General features: G+C 41.2%; 1 long non-coding RNA gene across 1 annotated transcript in view; it reads left to right on the top strand.

Annotated features, from left to right (window-relative positions):
• Positions 1 to 16,020, top strand: part of LOC128314590 (uncharacterized) — a 129,850-nt gene extending 113,830 nt beyond the window's left edge. The window contains exons 5-8 of the long non-coding RNA XR_008296417.1: positions 1,989 to 2,094; positions 8,666 to 8,737; positions 10,153 to 11,827; positions 14,929 to 16,020. This is a non-coding gene — a long non-coding RNA (uncharacterized LOC128314590). The remainder of the gene's footprint in view (positions 1 to 1,988; positions 2,095 to 8,665; positions 8,738 to 10,152; positions 11,828 to 14,928) is intronic.
• Positions 16,021 to 18,090: the final 2,070 nt, after the last annotated feature.

Here is an 18,090-nt window from a genome sequence, read left to right on the forward strand (position 1 = left end):
TCAGACTTCAAGTTATCTTTTCTAACCTCATTACACCTTGATATTTCTCCCCGAATGCTAACCTAAAAAACCTGACAACATTTGTCATTCTCAAATAACACTTTCTGGAATATCTTGAAGCCTTTGGTCTACTCTCCCTTTGTCTACGTTTTCTACCCAACACACGTGCTCCTAGAGATCTATTCATCCTTCAAAACGCAACCTAAATGCCATTATTTTTTACGCAAACCATTTATCAGACCGTCTTCTATATCTTAGATGCTAGGGTTGTTCTTGTCCTCACGGAGCCAGATTAATCAAGAGGGAAAGACAAACTCAATAAGCAATTACAACACAGCATGCACTTACTGATAGGAGTTTTCCAGGGTGTCTGAGATGATATACAGTGTATATAGTTTTTTAAAAAATGCTGTTTTGACCCAGTTGGAGGACCCTGGCTACCTACCAGTTAGTTCCCCTTCTGGAACAACTGATGAAGTCCAGTCTGCCACTGCCTCCATTGCTGGGATCTCATACTCCAGACCACTAATTAGTGCAGACTAAAATCCCCAGAGTCATGGGCCAAACCCCTGACCAGGTGCTGCTCCAGCTGTTCAAAGAATCCAATCGGTTTGCTCGCCCTACCTTGCCCAGTCTTTCTCCCGGAAATCGCATAAAGGTGCCATCCACAGTTCCCCTTTCTTCATGAGTGACCCCGGTGCTTCCCCATGTGGCCCTGCATCGCAGGCTGTGCTCTTTCCAGAGAACCATGGGCATCAAACATGCAAAACCTTCTCCAGTATCCCTCCCTTGATGTACAGCTGACCTCACCATAGCTCACCCAAGCAGAGTGGGAGAAAGGCTGCACGAGAGGTCCAGGAGCTGGGAAAATGTCAGTGGAGCCTGTGGAAGAGGGAGGAGGGCAGAGGATAGAGAGCCGAGTGGAATCCCATCACAGAGGGAGTTAGTTGTGACTCAGTGAACACCACCACCTGGGTTAATGTCTACAAACACATCCTGCACCGCTCTCTTTCTGTGTTAGCATTTTGTCTCCTTTGCTGGACTTAAATTCTTCGAAGAAAGAAACCATGTCTCATTCATCTTTGTGTCTCCAAAATTTGGCAGATACATTTTTTTGGAATGTGAGTTGAAGGCGGCACTGAATTAAATTCAATCAACCAGTCTTATCGACGATATCACATAAGGGATGCCGAAAAAGCAGAACTTGGAATACACTTTCAAAACCTTGGAAAACAGACTGGCCTTAGCCTTACGATGTGAAGTTTTGTTGGGAACTTAGAAGGGTCTAATCCTTACTCAGGTACTTACCGGTATGTGATTTCAGGCACATGGTAGAATCCACTCAGCCTGAGTTTCCTCTGCCATAAAATTGATATAATAACACTTAGCTCCATGTAATTTTTCTTTTGGTGAAGTTAGATATTGAATGTAAAACACCCAGCGTAATGACAACTAATAATATTAGGCACTTAAAAGTGTTACCTTCCTTAGCTTTCTTCTTCTCACCCTCCCATGTTCCTAGAATGCTCATTAGAGGTGTTTTAAAGCCATTTGTGTTGGGGTGCCTGGGTGACTCAGGTTGATTGAGCATCCAACTCTTGATTTCGGCTCGTGTCATGATCGCAGGGTCGTGAGATCGAGCCCTGTGAAGGCTCTGTGCTGACTGTGCAGAGCTTGCTTTGCATTCTTTCCCTCTGTCTCTCTCTGCCCCTTCCCCACTCGTGAGCTCTTGCTCTCTCTCTCTCTCTCAAAACAAATCAGTAAATAAAAAAATACTTTAAAGCCTTTTGTGCTGACTTGAGTTGAATGTTGGAATGAGCCCTCCCACCAGTGATCTTGCCACTCACAGCTGCAAGGACACTCAATGAACTCCTTGTCCAAATCCTGTTACACCTACAGGAGAAGAGTAAAGTCAAGAGAACACAACGTTTTGTCTTATAGTTAGGATCACAGGCCTGGTTCCTGGATTTATTTGTTTTGTCTGCTAGATTGCCAGCTCCTCCAGTCAGATATTCATCTTTACTCCCTTTATGCCTCCCAGAGCATGGCGCACGTAGATGCTCAGTGAATACCAACTGGTGGAAAGGTAATAGGGTAAGTGAATTGGAATATCACGAAATTACACGGACTTTTATTTTTGGCTCTTCGAAAGTCGCTTCAGGTCCAATTTTGTACCAAGTTGATTTTCTCAATTATATGAATTTAATATAATGTACTAATCCCTTTTTTCAAGTTGAAATCATTTCCATATAACTAGTAATTACTGCTTACGAATACTGTCCACACAGTATTTCTTTTTCTCCATATCCCGAAAATGGAAATAATCACTGGGGGAGTTAAGAAGTTATTGCACGCTTTCTTTTAACTGAATGAGATCTCTAGCAGATGTTTGAACTATTAACTGTTTTCATCATGGCCATATCACACCTGGCTATAAGAAGACAAGAAGCTTATCACCTATTTCTTTTCTCTGTCTAGGGGAAGCAGTAGGGCCTTATAGTCACTTCCTGTCACTTTGGTTATATCTACCAACATAATTTGGTGTTCAACACGGGAAGGACACCTCTTGGGAAGTAATGGAACCCATTACTGGACATCTGGAGTAAAATTTGGTTCAGTTCTGTCAGGATATCTTTCATTAGCAGGAAGGTTGAACTAACACTCCTGTAATGTCCTTTTTAGATCTAAAACTTAAGTAATTCTTGACACTTTGAGGGAGGATGAACTCTTCTCAAAATTCTATTAGCCAAAAGCCAAGAAATCTCCAATATTTAATGATTTATTAAATTTATTATAAAAATTTATTATAAATTTATTATAAAATATTTAAATGATTTCCTTCTAGTTATTTTAGCAATAATGGAATTCAGCTCAGGAAGTTTATGTTAAATCTAATCTCACTGGAGTTTCAGAGAGCTTTTCACCTTGACTGATGGGCGATAAAGAGTCTAGGTTTCTGAGCTGAATTGGGCCCTTTTTTATACCACCACCATTCTGCTAAAGAGAACAGTTCATATAAATGGAGAGGTTTTTTTTTTGTTTTTTTTTTTTTTAGTGCAGACCCCAATCCAATTTGGATTGCTTGCTATCAGACTGGAAGAAAAAATGTGGTAGTTAATATTTACAAATATTGACTTCAGTCTAGCCCTTTGGAACTTGAAAATATAGTCTCTTGATTTTACAGCAATAACACAGAAAGAGATGTTTCAGTCGGGTAGTGCACAGGTCCGTATTTGGAATCTAAAAGCTGGTTTGTGGGGAGGTGTGCAAATGCTAGTCAACTCATCATTAGGATTTTTGCAAGCAGGGTGAGGTGTTTAAATGATCCCAGATGCAGAAGGGTGGAAGGACTGAGCTGTGATTCTAAGCTTGGCACTCCCGATCTCCTTAAATAGGAATAATAAATTCAGCTCAGCCATGATTGGCCAAATGCGCCTCATGCTTATGAAAATGTCTAAGATATTGCTGGGATGGGAGAAATATGGGAGCCTGAAGAGAGACTGGACTATGTAATTCTGGGCAAGTCTTGCCATCTTGCCGCCTCTCATTGCAGCTCCTGCTCTGTGAATTCTATAAAGGTAATTAACAGGAAGATCAAATATGATGGTGCATGGGGAAGCCATATGTAATCTGGAAGACAATTTAGGCACAGCTACTCAGTCTGGAGTTGAGGGAGAGAGGACTTGGGAAGCCGGTCTGACCCCAAGGGATACCTCTACTCGACTGACCGGTCAACGGATGGAGTGCCTTTTACTTAACACTCAGCATCAGGGTATGTGTAAACTCATACCATTGCTAATGGCTTGTCTTTCCCACCTGCTGTTAAGGGTACTACCATCTTGGGTCACATTGTGTCTTGGGAAAATTAGCTGATCTAGTAAACTTATTTAAGCCGAGGTGTTAAAGCATGCTGGTGGATGAATACCATGAGTCTTCAGCTGTGCACAAGGATGGCAAAGCCTTTAGATGAGACAAGAATAAAGATATCTACATATATTTACATGGAGATTCAATTTTATCCATGTTAAGAAAATATGCTTGTTAATGAGAGCAAATGGCAATATATCTTAAACATGGAAAGCCCATATTTAAGTCTAAACATTTAAGTTTTATTTAGCTAATTTAATTTTTATTAAATAATTTTATTTTTTACACAAATTACAATTTTATGACATATATTAAATTTTTAATTAATGGGTTTAATATTAAATTATTTTCAATATTGGAAATCCCAGGCAGTATGAAGTTTTAAGAAAAATAGAAACTTTAAATGAGTCTCATGTGTTTTTGTAGGATGCTGTGGTTTCCTTCGCACATGTCCCAGGGGCCCAGGTAACTTTCCTCTGTCATTTGGGGCACTTCAAGGGAAATATTTCACAACAGCTTAAGTGTTGATTCCTACAAAATAAGCTTGTTGTAGAGAAGGTTCTAGAAACCCTGCCTTAATAAATGCGAGCTCATAAGCACATCAGAGCTTAGTGGCAAGGGGCAGGCATTCGCAGATAATCCATACAAGTTTCAGAGACACAGAGGTGCAGAAACATGCAGAGACAGAAGAGCAGAGACAGGAATGAGAGTTAAGAAAGAGAACTTTCAGGTCCCATAAACCACATTCATGTGGACAATCATTTGACTTCCCTTTTTTTGCCTAGGCTTTCCAGAGTGAATGATGTCCAAACTAAGTGGTCTCCAGAGCGGACTTCAGAAAATTTGTATAGGGGTCTTGGCAGGTCAGTTTGTGGAAAGAGGTGATTTAAGCTGAGTTGACATGACATGAATTTATATATATATATATATATATATATATATATATATATATATATGTTATAATGAAATGGATAGACAAAGGCTGGAAGGGAAGGGAGGTAATAGAGATACTTAAAACCTTTAACTCCTTATCTGTCTTGGGCTATTCTGATACCCTGGGATATTTTGATACTTTGGATATCTCTGGGAGGGTATCGTGGTGCAGCAGGGGACTTAAGCCTTGCTAGGTCATATAGACCCCTTGATACAATTGATAAATTTCACATGCTTACCCCCATCTCAGACTTACTGATGCAAGATTTCCAGATGGAGGCCCGGAAATATATCTTATCAAGTGCTCCAGGTGATTCTCTTACTCAGACATACACAGGAAACACTGGCATAGTAGATATAGATAGAATTTTTGAGCCCCAAAGACCTCCTTAAGTATCCCAGACACTTACTAACTGTGTACCTGTGAGCACATCAGGTTCCATACGTTTAGAATGGCAACCATATTGATATCTTTCTTACTGGATTGTACCCAAACCGTAGAAAACCATCCTAGCCATAACACCCGGCACAAAGTAGAGACACAATACGTGTTCCGTTCATTTTCCTCCCACTCATCCTCATCCAGGAACTCATATTTGCTTTCTATTTTTCTTCATTGGCTAGCTGCCTAGAGCTACTCCATAACTGATGGGAAGCCATGCTCTTTTCCTTCAGTGGACACGGAGGTGTAGGCAGCATCGGCACACCCAATGGGACAAGTGAAGATTCTCTGAGGCTGCTGGAATCTCACCGCAGCCAAACATCTTCGCTTATTTTGTTCTTTCCATCCCATCTTTGGAGGGATTGTTTTGATAAGCAGCAAATATTTCAGGATTCAAATCTTGAGTAACCTTCCCAAAATGAAACGAACTACAAAACCCCAAGCCCCTAACCTCCAATTCTTATTTCCTCATTCTTTTGCAAAACTGAAAGAGGAGAAATAGCCCCTGGAAAGAAAGGCAGCAAGGGGGCTGAATGTTTACACAGTATTACAATAAAGTGGATATGGTTATTCCCTGGACATGGTAATTTCTTTAAAAAAATTTTTTTTTAGCGTTTCTTTATTTTTGAGACAGAGCATGAGCAAGGGAGGGGCAGAGAGAGAGGGAGACACAGAATCTGAGGCAGGCTCCAGGCTCTGAGCTGTCCGCACAAAGCCTGACGCGGGGCTCGAACTCACGAACCGCGAGATCATGACCTGAGCCAAAGTCAGACGCTTCACCGACTGAGCCCCCCAGGCGCCCCTGGACAGGGTAATTTCTTAACTGGAAAGATAGGTTGTGCATTGAAGTTACAATCCACATTACTAATCTTCTATGTGAAAGACACAGCACTTCTTAACTGACTTTGCCAATATATTTTATATAGCAGCCTCTGTTATTAGCTCACTACTCACTTCCAGCTCTTACAAAGTGCTTGTTCATTAATAGATTGTGAAAAAAAAGGGAAAAAAAGGAAAAAAAAGGAGATTAATATGTATTGGACATCGATGGGGTGCCAAGTTCATGACACTAGTTTTCTATACTCAGAGCTACAGTTCCCTGTCTTCTAAGGACTTAGGAACCAAAAAAAAAAAAAAATAAGATTACATTCCAAAATCTAAACTTCAAGGTCGGCACACGGTGGGGGAAGCAGCCTAAAAGAAGCAGCCTAAAATGACAGTGGGGACGGACTCAAGAGGTTATTCTAATCTGGAGGTAGCTAGCAAAGTTTGGGCTACAGGAGCACGATAAGGTTGAGTCATAGAAAATGGTATTAATAAAATGATGAGAGAGAAACAGTGCCAACTGAAGGTAATCAGAACAGTACGTCCGAGAGAAGGAAGCAGATAAAGATGTGGTCAGTTGGTTCCACTCCTCCCCAGGGGAGAGGGCTTCTTGGTCAATAAAACTTGGGTAAGAATTAACATTCTTAATTTGCCACGATCACCTTATTTTCTAAAAATCCAGAAACTATCTTAAAAAAGAATGTTCCTCAAGATCATTCCATTCTTATAGTTTGACACTCATCTAAAAAAACCCTTCTGACCAAGACAGATTACTTAATGGCAGAGAGAGCCTACACTCAAAAAGATTTCAAAATAATCTCATTCTTGGGATACGGTCTTTTTCCTCTTTGAAAACATTGCGTCTATTTCTACCCCTTAAGTTCTAGATAAGATCATCTCAATCCCCACAATGTCTTTATAGAAAAGTTCAATATTCTTCCTAATATTTCTGAGAGTTTTCCATGGGGGCATAGAGGGGGCATGTTCATATTCTTGGGGTCACTTTTGGCTCTAATTTGCTATCTTTTAAAAAAATGTTTATTTATTTTTGAGAGAGAGACGGGGGGGGGGGCGGTCAGAGAGAGAGGGAGACACAGAATTCGAAACAGGCTGTCAGCACAGAGCCCGACAAAGGGCTCGAACTCACCGTGAGAGCATGACCTGAGCTGAAGTTGGACGCTCAACTGACTGAGCCACCCAGGTGCCCCTCTAATTTGCTATCTTTGCTCATTTTGGGTTTGTGGCTGTTCTTTTATCCATTGATCCAGGAAATTCAACCTTTCCTTCGTAATGACAAAAAAAATTGTACAATATATACAGGGCCAGAGTAGGCATGGAAACATTCCCTGTACTTTTGAGATAATGGCACTTTAGATCAGTGCAAATAACTTAAAGGTAAACCTTAGACATCCTTGTTTTCTTCTAGCATCCTGGTCATTTGTCTCTTTGCCATCCTTTTCCCTCATTCTCTACTCTTTCTTCTGAGAAGTATCCACCAACCTACCTGGATATACACACATGCACACACACACACACACGCACACACACACCCCTTTCCATTTTATTTTGATGAGATCTCAACCTTCCCCAGTGCCTGGCCACAATTAAGTTTAAGTTTTGAAATAATGACTGACATGGACCTACTTCCATTTTCGAATAAATAGCTATGCAATTTCCCAATACAGTTTTATGACAGGGTTCAAGTTCAGATCCAGTTACAGTAGCATTCTGTGAGTTACCTCCATCTGCTGTGCATTTTGGTTGGTTTCACTGAAGCCGTTCACCTCTGAGGCTGCCGTGACTAGGTGGCTGGGCTTTCGGAGCAGGAACTTAGATCCAGGACTTGAGGTTACTCGGCTTTAGCCAGACTATCTGCCAATCACAGCACAGGCCTTCTTCTCTTCGTCCTCATATTTATACCTGCAGCCATCTCTAAGACTCTATTTTCCTAGGAAAGTCATAACATAGAAAACATCCTTTAATGACTCTGGATCCTCCAGGCACTACAAATTATTTCCATTCTTTTTTTAAAAAATGTAAGTTTATTTACTTTGAGAGAGAGAGAGAGCACAAGTGGGGAAGGAACAGAGAGAGAGGAAGAGAGAGAATCCTAAGCAGCCTCTGCACTCCCAGCAGTGCCCAATGCGGGGCTTGAACCCACGAACCATGAGATCGTGACCTGAGCTGAAATCAAGAGTCAGAAGCCTAGCCGACTGAGCCACCCAAGCTCCCCCAAATTATTACTATTCTAATTTTTACAGCTGAGATAACTGAGGTTTAGTGGAGTTTAAGGTTATTGCTCAAAGTTACCCAGCATGTAGCTGAGCTGGAATTTATCTTGATTTCCAACTCCATCCCTTTGTTCTTTCTGCGATACCAACAAAGCTTATATTTTTCCGTAGAGCCCGTTTATATGTCTAACTGGTAAGATTTCTTTCAACTAAAATACAAACCTTTTTCACAAAATTCTTTGCACAGCTCTGATAAGGTATTGCTTGAGTGTGGGATCTTTAAAATCACCGTTGTTCAGGAGTTTGAAGAGTCATCCTTTGTCGAAGGACTAACAAAATTGCCTGCCCTTGTCTATTTCACTTCCAGGACGTGTATTACACGGACTGCAAATACACGGACTGCCATTGTCCCATTTTCCCAGAGCGGGCTTGAGGTCAGGTGTGTGTGATTCTTTGGAGTAAATGTGTCATAAACTAGAACATAATAATTATGTGCACATGTATACAGTTCAGCCCCAAGAGATGCGATGCAGCTGAACTTACGCTTTCAAGAGCAGTTGGAACAAAGTGAGCTCAAACTAGGAATTAAGATGCACAGAAGGTCTTTGACTGCATTTATGTAGTATGCCTCAAACTGCTCTATTCAGTCACATCTATGGCTCTGATTCAAATTGCAAATTATCTCAATAAATACCTGGCTACACTGGGGAAGCAGGAATAATTGCACATATTTGGGGATGTGGCCAGCATACATTGCACCTTCAGAGGGGCCGCTCTTTCTAAGTCCGTTCGTCAGGGTCTGAGGTCACTAAATGTCTGACGGATGAGACTTCAGTTGGAAACCCGGGGGAAGCTTGCCTCTTGCAGAAAATGAAGGAACTGCATGTCCCATCCTCATTCTATAGAAGTAGCAAGATGCTATAAATGAAGATCCAGTTGCAGTGGATTTCAGTGAAGCCTTCACTCACTGTACCTTCCCTCCATAACTTACGATGCGCCCTTTCTGAGCTGAATATTAAAGAAGAAGCCTGAGTTGTCACATAGCATGAGCAGAGGAAAGAGAATCATGGAAAGCGGAATATGTAGCAAGATTGGAGGCGTGTGGTTATTGGAAGGGAGGTCTCCTCTGAAGAGCAGCTCAGAATTCACTAAGAGGAAGGAAGTATGTCAATGACACAGCAGCGCAGAGAATGAGACCCATGGAGGCCTTGAGTGAAGATTGTGGGCTTATGCTCTAAGTAACATCTAGGGGTGAATTAAGCAAAATCCCTTTTCCTTCTATGCAGAGAGGTGGGAGAAACAAATAATTGGAACATATTAGGTAGCGATATAAAAATCAAATTGGTTGAAGCTGAAAAACCCCAGTTGTTGGAGCCAGAGAGACTTCATTCAGACCTCAGGGCTACTGCTTGTCAACAGTGTGAACTTAGACAAAGCCTGAGCTTCTTCTGATTACAGCAACAGGAACAATTCCAGGGTTGCTTTAAGAAACAGACAGTGGAACTCCGTGTCTTTGTCAATCGCTTGTCAGGTAGTAGTCGCCCCAAATGGCATCCATGGGAGCATCTGGATAGTGAAGCCAAGTATAAGAAGTACATGGAAGTGGACAAAGCAGTTGCTTTTGCTGGAACACCACCACCAACATCAATAATACTGCTAGCTAGTATACATCGAACACTATTCTAGAAGCACTATACCTTGAATATATATTATATGTATAGTCTATACATATAATATATATATATATATATATATATATATATATATATATATATAACAGAAACTATTCTAGAAGCACTTTACATGCATCTGCAGTCCTACGAAGCACACATTGCTATCATCCTCCTTTTGCAGACGAGAAGAGTTCAGCACAGAGGGGGTAAGTGCCTTGGCCAGAATCAATGCACCCGGCAAGAAGCAGAGCCAGGGTTCTAGGTGGGTCTGCCTCCAAACTTACACTCCTCATCACAGCCTAACGAGGCTTTTACACTGGGTAGTGCATGATAGCTGATCAGCTTCTAGCAAAGCTTGTGACGCAGAGAAATTATTCTGTTAATATTTATTTAATATGTAGACCCAGGATCTCTCTGATAGATACACAACACTTCATTTTATGGTTGGGTATGCTGAGGGTCAGTGTGGCCAAGTGACTTCCAAAGGCCACAAAGCTAGTGAAGAATGGAATGAGGTCAGGAGACCAGGTCTCCTCAACTTCAATCCAGAGCTGCCCCTTTTGCTTAGGACTGGAGGGCAGCTGACAACTGTATTCTCAGTCGAGGTGGAAGCTTCTTTGGTTCCTGGCCTGTACTGGCTCTAAATCCCATTTTCAGCAACACACACTTTGGACACTTGAGATTTAAGGTGCTGTCTCCACTTAAGATCACAAAAATGTGGTAAATAGTGTTTTTGATTTGTAACACTACCAGCATTTCTGACATTTGAGTGGCACTACATAGTTCACAAAATTGGTTTACAAATATTCTCATGTAGTCCTTACCATTTCCTGCACTGACACTAGACTTTAGCTTTTTTTTTTTTTTTTTTTTAAGATTTTATTTTCTTAGGTAATCTCTACACCCAACATGGGGCTCGAACTCAGAACGCTGAGATCAACAGTCACATGCTCCACCAACTGAGCCAGCCAGGCAGCCCTACCCCCCTGCCTTTTTTTTTTTTTTTAAGATTTTATTTATCTTTAAATTTTATTCATTTATTTATTTATTTTTGACACAAGACTTCAAAATTGGGTTGATTCTTCTAGAACCTCACCCTTATCAACATCTAATATAAAAGGAAATCCAATGCTACTAAATAGCTATCAAGTAATCTCACAGGTCTTTCCCCTTCCCACTCTATCACATTATCTTTGGTTTGATTTTACCTCCTTAGCGCTGACTTTGGTTTCCTTCTCTATCTCACCCAAAAATGCCTCTTTCTCTGTGCTTGGCACGTAAACCTCTACTCTCTTGCTGGGTTCTTATTTAATCCATGCTAGGGTCTTGGAAGCTCACCTATCACAAGAATAAGGTCCCAGATTCAGGTAGCATCTGCCTCGATGCGTCAGGTCTGTGCTTAAGGACCAGCTTGTGAATAAGGGTTTCTGTGTTTCTCAAATGAGGAAATAGGCTCACACAGTCCATGTAACTTGCTTAAGAGTAGAGCAGAGCCTGCTGGTTGTTCCTCAAAACTCATCTCATTAATTTTTGCCAATATGACTTGAGATTTTTAGCTGGCCACATGGTCTAAAATAAGACTACAGTTCTTATAGTCACCTGACCAAGTTCTAACTACTGGGATGTAAGCAGAAGGCAGATACGGCGGCCTGGAGGACATCTGTTAAGTACCTTCTGCTCCCTTTCTTCTTCAACGTCTCTTCCTGTGTGATGGCTGCAATGTGAACTGGATGGATGAAGCCCAAGAAGTTGTCTTAAGGTATGATGTGGAAGCCGCGTGTGAAAGACGGTGGAACAACGAAATATTAGACTTCACCCTACGAGACTGTAAACTTCTGGATTCTGTGATATGACAGGTAAGTAGACCTGAGCTGCTATTATGTTAGTTTTTTGTTTTAATCTCTCGTGGTTTACCTAATCCTTAACCGATATGAGGTCACAAGGCTAGTTCCCAGCACTTCTGAACTTTAAGCTCAGTTGCCTTGACTCCAAAGGCTGTTGTTTTTATTTTACCCCACAACAACTGGGGACCTCCAACGACCTCGCTTTCAGGGCTTCTGTGAGGATGAAATGAGGAAACGGGTAAGAGAGCACTTTGTAAACTCTGAGGCCTTATTTATATGTGAGCAAAAGCAGAATTTTGTATTTGTGGAGAGCCGTGGAAAAGTACTTAATGTCTTAGCTTGCTTGTTGGTTGAGCAGGTAGGGGAAGAAGGAAAAAAAGAAAAAGCAAAAAGCCATGTTGTGCTAGAGTCCTGGATTCCAAGTGAACCGGAAACTCCTTTGGCTAATTCTAGGGCCAAAAGATGCCTTTCAAGTGGGGAAGGATGAGTTAGTTCGAGCGTCCAGGAGCTTTCTGACTAGCTGTGGTTTAAAGCTGCCCAAACTTTTGTGTAAATACACCTACAGCCTAAGTAAAATAGGAAGGATTGGGGATCGGGATTGCCCTAGTTGGGATATTCTCTGTGTCCAACATCTCCTCATGAAGGAAATTGTATTAGTAATAAGTCCGATTCCCAGTGTTGGAATTTGAGTTGCTTCGGGAGTGAGTGGCCAGGTTTTCAGAGGCTTGTTTGCTTTATGAAGAGTATTGGGGTCAGTCTTTGCTGGCCAGAGGTCTCTAACCAGAGACAGGTTTCACACAGGGCTTTTCATATTTTCTGCCTTGAGCCAGACTCAAATACCAAGAAGTGTCTCAGGGGTATTTTTGCAAGTTCGCTCTTTTTCCTTTAGCAACTGTCAAACGGCAGCGAAAGCCAATGCTTATAAGGTATGCATATGCTTCGAACACTTTGTTCAGGCTCCTCTGAAAGGTGTTGGGTTGCATCCCAAAGCAAATATTGTTTTGGAATATTCTGGGGATGTTTTCAGCCCTTATTGCATAACTCAAGACTGATGATGTCCTATTGTGAAAAGATAAGGCAACATATAGTCATCGCTCAAGAGTCAAGGGCTGCAAGTCAAGGGCTAGGCAGTGTTAGGAGCAGGGTGAGGAAATTGTAATTATAACAAAACGTAACAGTCACCCCGCTTGTTTATGCCCCAGGCACGGTGCTAGCCCCTTACATATGTTGTATTACTTAAGCACCCTAACAACTGAGTCAGAATGATAATAGCATCCGTAGGTGAGAACAGATGTTGCTTTAGTGCTGTGTCTGGGTCCTGGAAGTTCCTTGCTGCCCCGGGTATTGATACTTTAGTTTCTGGATTGTTACAGGGGGAGGGTTAGAAAGAGTGTTTACCTCTCCAACCATTCCTCACCCCCCTCCCCTCCCTTCTACTCTTCTTTCTCCTTCCTTTCTTCATCTCCCTTTTCCTTCTAATCTAGCATCCTGGAGAGTCAGAGAGTGATTCTCTCTCACAGGGCTATACTAGCAGGGGTTAGAGTTATGATTTTGAAATAAAGAACATGAAACTGAATTCAAGCAAGTTGGATTCAAAGAGCAAGGGGACGGGTAAAGAAAGATTATCAGTGGTTGTTTACATCAGCAGTTCTCAGACTTTACGATCTCAGGATTGCTTTTACTATTGACAATATTGGGAACCCCCAAGGGATGTTAGTTATGTATGTATATTTATTTACTATATGTATCTAAATTGAAAAATTAAATATTTATTAATCCGTTTAAAAGTAATAATAAATTACGAAATGCTAACATACATACTTGGGTGAAAAATCACTATATTTGCGGAGGTGCCTGGGTGGCTCAGTCGGGTAAGCGTCCGACTTCGGCTCTGGTCACAATCTCACGGTCCGTGGGTTCAAGCCCCGCGTCGGGCTCTGGGCTGATGGCTCAGAGCCTGGAGCCTGCTTCCGATTCTGTGTCTGCCCCTCCCCCGTTCATGCTCTGTCTCTCTCTGTCTCAAAAATAAATAAAAACGTTAAAAAAAATAAAAAAAATCATTATATTTGGGTGAGAAGAATGTCATTGTGTTACTTTTTTGTACGCCTTTTCAGCGTTTGGTTTAATTGGGGAGAGCTCCTCTCCTACCTGCTTCCGCATTCGGTCCTTGTGACACATTGTTTTGGTTGAATTATATGTAGGTAATCCAGCCTCCCCCAGGTGTATAATTAAACAAGGAAAGAGCACTGTAATTAAGTGTACAAATAATTGTGGATATTCTTCTTGGATACTGCAATAAAATTGCCAGTTGTAGTTTCTAACAGGTCAGTTGCAATGTATAATCTGGAACCGTATTGATAAACTTTTTGGTTTTCTATTATACTAAAATCTGTTGGTCCATCTTGACCTATTATGTAACATTGTATAACGGTCATTTGAAAAAGCAGACAAACAAACATTAGGTCATTAAATTATCCAGATCTAAAGTAATACTAAGATTTCCATGTGTTAATATCACCACCAATCTTATCAGAAAAGTCTAAGGATTGGGAAGCTGTCTATCTCATGGTGGGGGATACAAGATTTCCAAAGTTCTAATTTTCACTTTTAAGCTTGAATTTTGTCATTGGCATCACAAGCGGCACTCTGTTGTTTTTCTTGACTACACGGCCTCACTTCATTAATGTTCCAGGAAATGTTTGTCTAATAATCAAGTTTGAATAAACATAGTTTGCCAGCCATTCTTTCCCATGAAAATGGTATTTAATGAAAAAGCAAAAGCAAAAATAAAAACAAGAAAACGCCAAATAATAGTTCAACTTGGAAGTCAATCAATTGCATCAGTGTTTGTCCTGGAGGTGACCAAAAGACGGAGCTCTGAAGCAGGGGTGCGGTATGGACACGTCCCATTTCGCCCCACGAAATATTAAAACGTGGCTTGTAATCAAGAGCTGCGATGTCATAACATTAATAACTTTTAGTGCTTTATTAAAGATGTTCTTAAGTAATACTGGCTTTTCTCATCCACTTAAAAAAATTCCCTGCGAGTCTATAATGGTGAAAAATAGCTTAATTCTGCAGTAGAGATATTAACTCAGTCTTCATATTTGCAGCCACATCTTTCATTTGCCAAGTTACTGTGTCACAGGAAAGTGGCAGTGCTGTGATTTCTGCTGACTTCCTTCAGCAGACATTCGGCAACAGGTTTTCTTCAGCTCTTAGCTACTGACTGTCCATCTTCAGCCAATGCACCATAATGAGCCCTGGAAGATGCGTCCGTGGATTTTCCACTTTAGTTTGAAAAGTTGCAACAAACAGTTGTTGGCTTAAAGGGCTTATTGCACCTTGATTTAAAATATTCCATTTCTGTTTCCCCAACTCTGGATGCTTGATTTTAGAATAACATCTCAATTTAACTGGCACCTTAATACTATTAAAAAATGCTGCATTGCTGGGGCGCCTGGGTGGCTCAGACGGTTGAGCGTCTGACTTCGGCCCAGGTCATAATCGCCCAGTTTGTGGGTTTGAGCCCCGCGTCGGACTCTGTGCTGACAGCTTGGAGCCTGGAGCCTGCTTCGGATTCTGTGTCTCCCTTTCTCTCTGCCCCTCCCCTGCTCATGCTCTGTCTCTCTCTGTCTCAATAAAAATAAAAACATTAAAGAAAATGTTGTATTGTGTGATATGTAATCAAGTAAAATGTTTTTTTCCACAGTCACATTTTTACTTACAGTTCTCTATATGCTTTCCTCATATTACAGTTTTCGGCATATCTTTTTCAGCATACTGTTCATATATTTAGAGGTAAATGGTGCAGATGGAACGTAAGAACAAATCTTCCAATCTCCCTTTTTAAGCCAATGATCTATGCTAAAATACAAGTGTAAAAATAAATACAGCAAAGTGTACTTATTGCCTGTTGTTTTCATGTTGGCACAAGGTCATTTTGGAATTTCAAACAAATGATTTTTGGACAAAAATAGGTTACAAAGGTTAAAGCAGACATTTCCAAAGTAAAGCTAAAACCACAGCAGAAGTACTAAAGAATAAGCCTGAGTTAATCTCAGAAAATGTACACATTTATTTTCTAAAACTACAACATTAGAAAATTCTAGAAATCACGATAATGCACACCGATGCTGTTAGTCATCAGAGGGATGGTGTCATCACATATTATAAAGAATCTCGCAAAGTCCACCGTGGACTCGTGAAAAAAAAATAAGAGTGAGAAAGTCAAATAATTCTGAACTTCTGAGGAAAATAGTTTTTACCTTACAGATTCCTCGAGAAGGTCCTGCAGGCTATAGGACCACCCTTTGAGAACTGCTAGGTGCGAGCATTTAAGGCTGAAATACTTTTATAGCCTTGAAGAAGCATGATATATGGATAGATCAGCGTTAGGAGCTGAACTGTTTCCCCTCAATTATATGCTGAAGTTCATTTATTTATTTAACCCATAGTGCCACAGAATGTAACCTTATTTGGAAACGAGGTTGTCGCAGAGATAAGTCAAGAGGAGATCATCCCAGAGTAGGTGGCGTCCTTACTAGAAGAGGGGGTAGACGAACAGGGAGAAGATGGCCATGTGAGAGCAGAGGCAGAAATTGAAGTGCTTTGCCTACAAGGTCTGCCTGTCATTACACAAGAAAGGCATGGAACAGACTGTTGTCCGAGCCACCCACCTCGTGGCACTTTGCTATGGCAGCCCTAGGAAACTGGTACGATGAGCTAGTTCCAAAGACACGTCGGTGGGAGAGTCATTAATTTCTATTGTAAATCCAGGAAAGGTGGTTCACCTATAATTACAAAACTTTCTGCCCCAAAGAAACAAACCGATGAACAAACAAAGCCTGTCCTAGCCCATTGGAATGGATGGCATTTGGGGATCTGGAGCTTTATTCCCTTCAGTGAGGAATGCTTGTAATCTTCCACTGTCACGTGTTACTGCTGGCCAGGGCTCTGGGCAAATCTGTTCACCCTAAGGGGTGCTGGGCTATTTAAGAGAAGATAAAGTCTTCCCTCACTTACGGGAACCGAACCTACCGCGCTGATGTCCTGAAGCCTGGGTAATACGAAACAAAGACTTTGGGAAGAGGGTATATTTTGTCTCTAGCTCAGCCTCAAAGTGGACATTCTTCGGGTGAAAGGAGAAAAAAAGTAGCATTAACTTTTATTCACACACTGAGACCTGCATCCTAAACTTAGATGCGTTTGTCTTAGGAGATGTCCTTTCATGTTCTCCGAAGAAACCTTTCATATCCTGTGACATCCAGTTTGACACTTTTGGGTTTGGTTTTCTCCCTCGTGTCCAATTTTCATTGATTGTATCAAAATGTCATAGATACTACCTATCTAAAGGGAGAAGTGAAAGCAAATTATTCTTAGGAAAAGTGGGCTGCAGATTATCACAAGTTGGCTCTGTTTAATAGATAAGGGAATTCAGATGACAGAGAAAGACAATTACATTGATTAATACTGGGGCACAGAGAGAAAGAAATATGAACCAGAAAGGCTTTGACTTCCAATCCCTACTACTTTAACAGGCACCCATCCCACCCTCCTCTCCTCTCCCCCACCCCAAAAATCCCCTCATTTCTATTGAAGCTGTTTTCAACAGCAGACCTCTCAGTGACTTTAACTTCAGAGGTTTGGAGCTTTTATCCCCTTGTTTAAACTAATTCATGGTCATACATGTGGGTTACTCTGGTTTTACTCTGTCGGTACAGACACAAACTATTTTGCCACAATTAATGTTTTGGTCAACAATGTGCAGACTTAAAGGCCTGAGTTATATGACTAGGCAAATAAAAGCAGACCACAAAATTTGGTCTCCTCTGGTTGGCTGTGATTCACCCATACGGGCAAAGCCAGCCGTGGTGCCGCTTTCCCCGAAACCCCAGGAAAATCAGACTGTCGTGTTATACTTCTTTGTCCCTTTATACAGATGCGGAGTCAGTCTGCCCAAATGGTGGGGCTCAAATATTTAATTTGTGTCACGCAGTGGAACAATTTCAACAGGTACCGATTAGTCAAGTATCCCAACCGAAAAACATTCACACATCCTTCAGAGACGCACGACGTTCTGGCCATTATTGCAGGAAAGGAGCCGCCTGGGAGTCCACGCGATTTTACAGATTTCAAAATACTTGATATAGTAGGTCTTTTTTGTTTTTTTTTTTTAACGGAGGGGTTCAGGCTACAAAATAAAAATTACTGATTTTGCGAATAAATATATTTTCTTAAATGATTTAGAAACCTCTGTTTATTCATTTACTGAC

The sequence above is a fragment of the Acinonyx jubatus genome, chromosome B1, assembly GCF_027475565.1.
Source record: "Acinonyx jubatus isolate Ajub_Pintada_27869175 chromosome B1, VMU_Ajub_asm_v1.0, whole genome shotgun sequence".
Classification (NCBI taxonomy): domain Eukaryota; kingdom Metazoa; phylum Chordata; class Mammalia; order Carnivora; family Felidae; genus Acinonyx; species Acinonyx jubatus.